Raw genomic sequence first — 7,284 nt, 5'->3', positions numbered from 1 at the left:
TTCCAGAAGAGTCTTGAGGGGAGTTCGCATGATCTGGTCTGGTGGAATTTCATCCCCTCCCAGGAGTCTTCGTCTACCTGTTGCATATGACGTGCTGTGACACATAACATGCAGAGTAGTTTCGTCCTCTAATTCGCAACCCCTGCAGGTCGGTTCATCGCTCAGTCCCATCCTAAAGAGGTGTTTTTTGCAGGGGGCGTGTCCTGTTTTGAGTATGTTTGATTTAAGTTTTTGCCAAGCATCTTCAGCGTTATTTGTTTCTACAATGTGGTTACTTATTTTGCTTTCTTTAACGGGTGTTTGCCTTTTAATACATTGAACGTTGGCAGTTATTTTCGGCAGTACTAAGTCATGAGTAAGTTTAAATCCGCGTTTGCAGATGTTAAGACGCTGACGTATTGGATTCTATTAGGGTGAATGTTTTTATTTGTAATTATGTAATCAATCACTGTTTTCTGCCCTGAGTATTTTCCAATGTACATATGTGCTGTGGTTTGTGAGAGAAGTATGTGTTATTAATTCTTAGTTCGTTAATAGCGCATATCTGAGTTAACATTTCTCCGCTTTCGATGTCACTTTCTTCGTTGAATCGGTTTTTAACACCGGACACTGCGTTGTTTCCAATTCGAGCGTTAAGGTCTCCCAGTATTATCACCTCATCTTGTCTTGGCATGTTATCTAGTACTGCCTGGATGTTCTCATAGAATTGATCTCTTTCGTTCTTCGGTTTGCCAGTATCTGGAGCATAGACGCTCTCTAAGTGTGTGTGTTTGGGTTTTTGTAGGCTGATGGTCACCTGCAGTATTCTACCGGAAATACATTTTGTGTCGTGGATGTTGTTTTGGAGCCTCTCATGTATGAGTAGACCGACGCCGGAGGTTGCTTTTTCGTTCTTGTCTTTGTTGTTATAGATTAACATGTACTCGCCATATTTTGTGTTGACTTTACCGTTCTTGTTGGTTTCCGGAAGTGCACATGTATGTAACAAGATCTCATGTCGTTTTACTTCTAGAAGTGCTTCTTGATCTTTGTTGTTCAGCGATGTTACATTTTAGCATCCAAGTGTGAGTGGTTTTTCTTTCTGTTTCCATAATCGTTTTCTTTTTCGTGCCTGGTCGTCACCGTTTTTTCCTGTCCGGTCCGAGGCTATGCTATCGTTTCTTTGAGCACTGTATCACCCTCTGGCAGGTCGCTAGCCTTAATTGAGGTCCCTCCTCTTTTATCCGGGCTTGGGACCGGCTGCAGTTCGAATGAGCTACTCGGTTCAACCATTCTCGCTGCAGGCAGAGTTAAGTGGTAGTAATGGGGAGCGTAAAAGTGTGATTGGCGAAGGAGTCGGAGCGGGACCCTCCGCACAAGCGGCTGCAACATGCTGCAGGAAGGGAGATGCTTCAGGGGGAGAATACCGTTTGGAATGTGTGGTGTGTTGTGCCCGTTGCGGGTGAGAAAGGGGCGATAGGTGTGTGTGGTGTGTTGGTAGAAGTGATTGTGAGAAGGTTACTGATGAATGGGTCGAATGGTCAGGTAAGGGTGTGAATGACATTGATATCGCAGCGGTTGGAAAGGCCTTGATCAATTTGCGGTCTCTGCGTAAAATAAATAAAAAAAAAGAAGGGGGCTTTTAGTGGTAGCCCTGCGGGCTACCTTTCCTCTCCTCTGCCTGTGGCGCTTTTCGACGGTGCTGTGAGCCGTTCTGGGAGCTTATTCTTGGGGTGTTAATTAAATCCTAGGGTAGGATGGATTCATTTGAGCAGGTTAGTTTAAGTTAGGTTAAATAAGCGTCAAGTGCTGTGCGTGAGCCGGACACTAGGCCCAGCGGTGTTCCTTCTAATAGAAAAGGGATTATTGACACGGTATCCTTATACCATGCATCCTTATGCAGTGTTATATAGGTTTAGATAGATACGCTGCCAACATCTCACTTATTTAGCATTCGATGTTAACTTTGCTCAAAATATATGGACAAACCAAAGTAGTAGGCAAATCATTTTATTCCAAAATTTACAAAATTTCAAATGGTTTTTAGAATTCCTAATCTTTCTAAAATAATTTCTTAATTATGCAGATATTTATTAATATTTTAGTTACTTATTTCTGAATTAGCAAGGCTAATTATTCTATCATTTTCAACAGTTAAGTGTCAACATGCAGATGGAAAATTGCCTGTAGTAATTGACACCAATCTAAATTAATTGAAATATTGCAGAAACCCCTAATTATATATGATATATTATAATTACAAAAAATACAATTAAACAATTACAAATGGTTTCCTTTACAAATACGGTTACAGTAATTACAATACATTTAGTTTCAGTTAATTTAAAATTGACATTTTTGGTGCATTCTTGTATTAATCAATTTTGCTTTGCTTGTTGAAAAAATAGTAATTTCCAAACTTTCTTACAACCACCAAGTAAAAATGTAATAATAGTATAATATGCAAATTTTCCAGGGGTTAAATATAAAATAATAAAAATCTGATTGCTGCATTTTTAACCTGATGAAGCAAATTGCGTTGGACGCAAAATTGGTTATTTCTGCTGTGCTGAGCACGAGCTAATAAGACATCTAATTCCCAAGGAAATTCGAAGTATCATAAAAGCACTATTGGATAACCAGTTATTTTTATTTTGGGAACCAGCCGATTATGCTCGTTTTGACTTTTAGTGTGATGGGAGAAACTTTAATTAGCCTACTAGCTGAGAGCGTTTAATAGTCCATAAAAATGAAGTAAGCTTTTTGAATAAAGGCGGACACGTAGGTCGCTTTAGAGAATTACAAAATTTTTCGAAATTCTAACAGTCTCATCTAAATCAATTAAATAGGATTTGAATGGAAATTTGGGCGTATTTACATCTGCAACGCTTTACCTAAACCGTAAGGAAATCTCCCTATAAATGTTCTCAATCGACCAATATTAATGCAAACCGAAAATAAATACACTTTTTATAAATATAAAAAAATTCACAGTTTTAGGTGATTTACTTGATTACTTGAAACAGGTGTTCGCATCTGATTTATTTATTTTTTATATATTTTCTTCATGCTTAAGATATGGGTCAAGCAATGTGTAATAAATCAGTCAACAAGTGTGGCCTATAAGTTTTAATAGAGCGTATTTTTAGATTTAGGTATACTTGTTAAATAATTGGCATCTTTATGTGCCAGTTATTCCCCTTAAGCACTAAAGCCGACCTAAAATGTGCTTAATCATTTCGATGGTTAAAATCGGCGGCTATTTTCACCGAGAAGATAAGAGCGCAAAAATAGCAGCAATCCTTTAATGAAATGGGAAATTTTACTGTCTCCATTTATTCTCGGGTCTTGCATAAAAACGACTTTTTGTCGGCTGATAAAGACTATAGTAAAGGAAATCTTTTAAATGCGGTTGGTTCTACAGTAGCTGCATTTTTATCTGAACCGCGTTTAGCATTCAGAGCGATTTTCTTAAAACGAATTGACACATTTAAGGCCAATTTTTCAATCTAAAGTTTTTTTCTTTGGCCGATTTAAACTGATTGAGGGCCTTTTCCACCGAGTCTTTAATTTCTATTAAAAGAGGAATTTATGATAATTGCTTTTCCAGAGTGATATAATTGGTCAAATAAATTATGGCAAAAGTTTTATATGTATTAAAAATATTATTTTCTTTTTGGTTCATGCGAATAAAAATGATATAATTTCGTTTGTTAAAAGAGCTGAAGTAACCGCCATTTTTAGTATTCGCATCGATTCTCTTCAGTCAGAAAATGTTTGTTTTTTTGGTAAGCAAATAGCGTTTCAGTTACAAAAAGTGGAAACAAAGAAGGACACAACGACTACTTTTCATTTATGTTATTTGGGTGGTGCGATTTCAGTTTTATACACGAGGTCTTCAATCAACATGACATCGTCATCCCTGCACAGACAGGCTGCATTCGATGCACAAATGTGAGAATAAACTTTGAGAGTAATAAATTGCGAAATGATGATAATGGAGCCAGATGGGAAATCGCATACAAATGGTCTTCGATATATCCAAAATAAAGACGATCAATTAGATGAGGAATGCTCCCAAGTTCATAGACTTCAGGTACAATAAGAAATAAAAATATAATAAATGGAAGAACGAACATCAGATTTTACTGATACGTAAAAGATTAAAATTTATATGAGGATATATATAATTTATAATTTATATTGCTAAAATCTGGTTAATATTTAAGCCTCTGCATACGGTTTAATTGCATTTTAATATGAGTTTCTGGTTTGCCAACAAGTTCATTATTTGGCTCAATTTCATTTTTAATGGTCGCGTATCGAACAGCAATTACGCCACTGGCTACAAATAATAGCAAAAATATAACAATGAAATAAAATATTTCTTTCACAAACGGTGGAAATTAATAATTAACAATTAGTTAAAATACAGCACGAGAAATATAATGAATCTTAAGTAATAGTGTAATTGGTGTTTCAGCAGTAAAATTTCCATCGCGGTCAAAACGTTAACCATCGTCCATCGTTAACATTCAAAAAAGTCTTTTCTTTTAGTAACAGAAGGACAACAGTTACCAAGAAATTGTGTTGTACATTTTTACATGATTTTTAAATGTATTAAAGTATTTTTGTATTTTTATTATTTTATTTACTTCCATTGTTTGAATATCGTTAGAAAAATGTTGGGAGAATGTCAATGAAAAAAAATGTTACTGTAAACTAGCAAACCTATGCAATCATATCTGCTATAATTTGTAATAATTGTTGTTTGGATCCGCTTTTGGCGTCCAAAACAATATTCATTAGTTCTCACCCATACGCAATAAATCACAGTTACGATTGCGATTATTTACCAATTGACCTGACTAATAATAATCGGTCAATTTGTGGTTCTGATAGACCGGGATTGGTGCTAAAATTTACAAGAAACCTTCTTGCCCGACTTAACAGCAATAATTGTTATTGGTAGTCAAATAGAAAGATAATTCTGTTAGCAGACTTCCACTAATTTTACTATATTGACTTTATGTGTCGTGTTAATAGGAAGGTACATTTAGTAGGTGGTACTACAAAAGCTTAAATATGGCCAGTTTCTGCCACTAAATCCGCCAATCGAATTTAGAGTATTTTTCTAAATTATGAATCTCCAAACGGAGATGCAAAAATACTTTATTAATTAAATAAAGCATAGAAGAGACTTTCATAGAGATAATAAAAACGTTGTATAAAGCTTTAATATAAACAATGTTCCTGGAATATCACGATTTGATTTAGTCAAGTTTCTTAAAAACGTTTCGGTGTCTTTCCACCATAATCCGTTTGTTCAAGTTTTGAGTCCGAAAAAACTTGCGTAGTGCCAACTGCCTACAAGAAAAAACTGACGATGGTGGAAAAACACCAAAACTTTTTTAAAAAAATTGACCGAATTGTGATATTCTAAATAAATGACTGAAACCCAGGAACATTGTTTATATTACAATTGAAAATACAGTCAGGAAAACTTACATGATGTTATATAAAAGTATGGATTTAAAAAGATATTTATTCTTAAATTCTTTTAAAAAGTTGGTTTCTTACTCGCTATATTACTTACATGTGTACCAGTATTCGTTATATTACTTACTGTGTTACACAGTACATCTAAACATGTGGTCGATGGGTAACAATTTCTGTAATTAGTTGAAACTTGCAATTTTTAATATTAGTTTTCTTTATTAACAAATGACAAATCAATGAATGAAATTGTATAGCAATCGATCCTTTTAATTGGTTTTATTTCGTGTATATGAGAAATATACTTCAGAGCCAAAAGAATATAAATCATTGTGGAATAATGAAGAATTTATTTGTTATTAATAAATTTATCAATTTATGTATAATTGCGTCGGAAAGGATTGCTGCTTTATATAGCAGCAATCGAAAAATGTTAGAATTATCCACATATATTTTAAGTTTGTTTAAATTAGGAGCTTCTTTGACAAGGATATAATCTCATTGATCCAATTTGATATTATTTATTTAAAAAATGAGCCGTTAAATTGATATTATTTTTCCCTTGATATGATTGCCTTATTTTGAATTAAAATTAAATTCGCACCAGTTCATTGTTTTCTGAAGCATCAAAATAAAAAAAAGTATTAAACTGATAATTAATTATTTGAGCATTTCACAGTCTTGTAAATTTTCAGGAATTGAGCGATTGGACTCAAACCGATAAGCTATAGTAAATAGTGAAAAGATTTGTCAAAATAAAATGAATCATTATTAGACAAAGTTGGGAATTGTAATTGTTTAAAATATAACATATTTGAAAACATCCTGTTGGCAGGCTAGAAGGTTTATTCAAAAATCTATAAATCTGACTTTGGAATGTTCGTGGTTTAAATATTTGTCGAATCAGTTGAACAACATTGATATTTAAACTATTATTGCAGCACTTTATAATTTTTTATAGAGCATGGTCTAAACAATTTATTTATATTGTTGTGTAAAATAATAGTTCTATTTGAACTGTTCTGCTAGTAAAATCTTTCAAGTGATGCAACATCTGCATCTGCGATAAAAATTCCAGAAATCGATTACATTTTTCCCTCCAAGGAAATAGTAGTAAAATCTAGAGAATACATTGATTTTCAATTGTTAATCTACATATTCTAAACTGGAAACACTTTTTTGGTAGCGTTCCGTTTCTAGATTCGCAACTTGGAATTCCAATTCTCATTTTATCGGAACGGTGTATTGCCGTCGTAGGTGTTAGATTCAGTTCAGTTCGGCTGTTTGTTTTTTCGGGCGTATTTCAGCATGATAATTAGACATTGGTGGTTGTTGCTTTAGAAAAAAAAACTCTAAAACCTTGGCGTTATTTCCAGAGTTTGTTTATACCAGGTAATAGGTATTTCTGGCTGAGATTTACGTCGTTTTGTGCCATTCTTCGCTCGCAAACCGATGAAGTTAATTAAGAAAATATCGTAAACAGGTTAATGTACGTATGATTACAGCAAAGTACAAATTTTAATAGACATTACCGACGTATTCTCCTGACCATTAACTATTTATTTATTAATAGAAAATATTTTTTGAATGACCAGGAAAAGTTCCTAAACCGACTTCACTATTCACCGATCACACTTTCACATATTTTTGATTCAATTTTGCTTTCACCTCCGGCAAATACTTTTGCATTAGCTCACACTTTTCGGACAGGAAATTTAATATAGAGCCTAAAGCCTTCGCCTTTATAATAAAATCAGTAACTTCCTTTCAACATTCTAGTTTGATATATGGAACTCTCGATTTGGTAAT

At 33.9% G+C, this 7,284-nt stretch overlaps 1 protein-coding gene across 2 annotated transcripts in view; it reads left to right on the top strand.

Moving 5' to 3' along the window:
- Positions 1-7,284, top strand: part of LOC109536953 (neuropeptide CCHamide-1 receptor) — a gene marked incomplete in the record, with an annotated part of 72,704 nt that overhangs the window by 30,228 nt on the left and 35,192 nt on the right. Inside the window, 1 exon segment of one of the 2 annotated variants that reach the window (XM_048663934.1) lies at positions 6,700-6,867. 2 annotated transcript variants of the gene reach the window in all.

Source organism: Dendroctonus ponderosae, unplaced genomic scaffold (genome assembly GCF_020466585.1).
Source record: "Dendroctonus ponderosae isolate FM_Combo_2020 unplaced genomic scaffold, Dpon_F_20191213v2 Dpon_F_20191213_2, whole genome shotgun sequence".
In the NCBI taxonomy this organism is placed as follows: Eukaryota; Metazoa; Arthropoda; class Insecta; order Coleoptera; family Curculionidae; genus Dendroctonus; species Dendroctonus ponderosae.
Note: the sequence above shows the minus strand (reverse complement) of the source record. Positions and strands in the feature narration are given on the sequence as shown.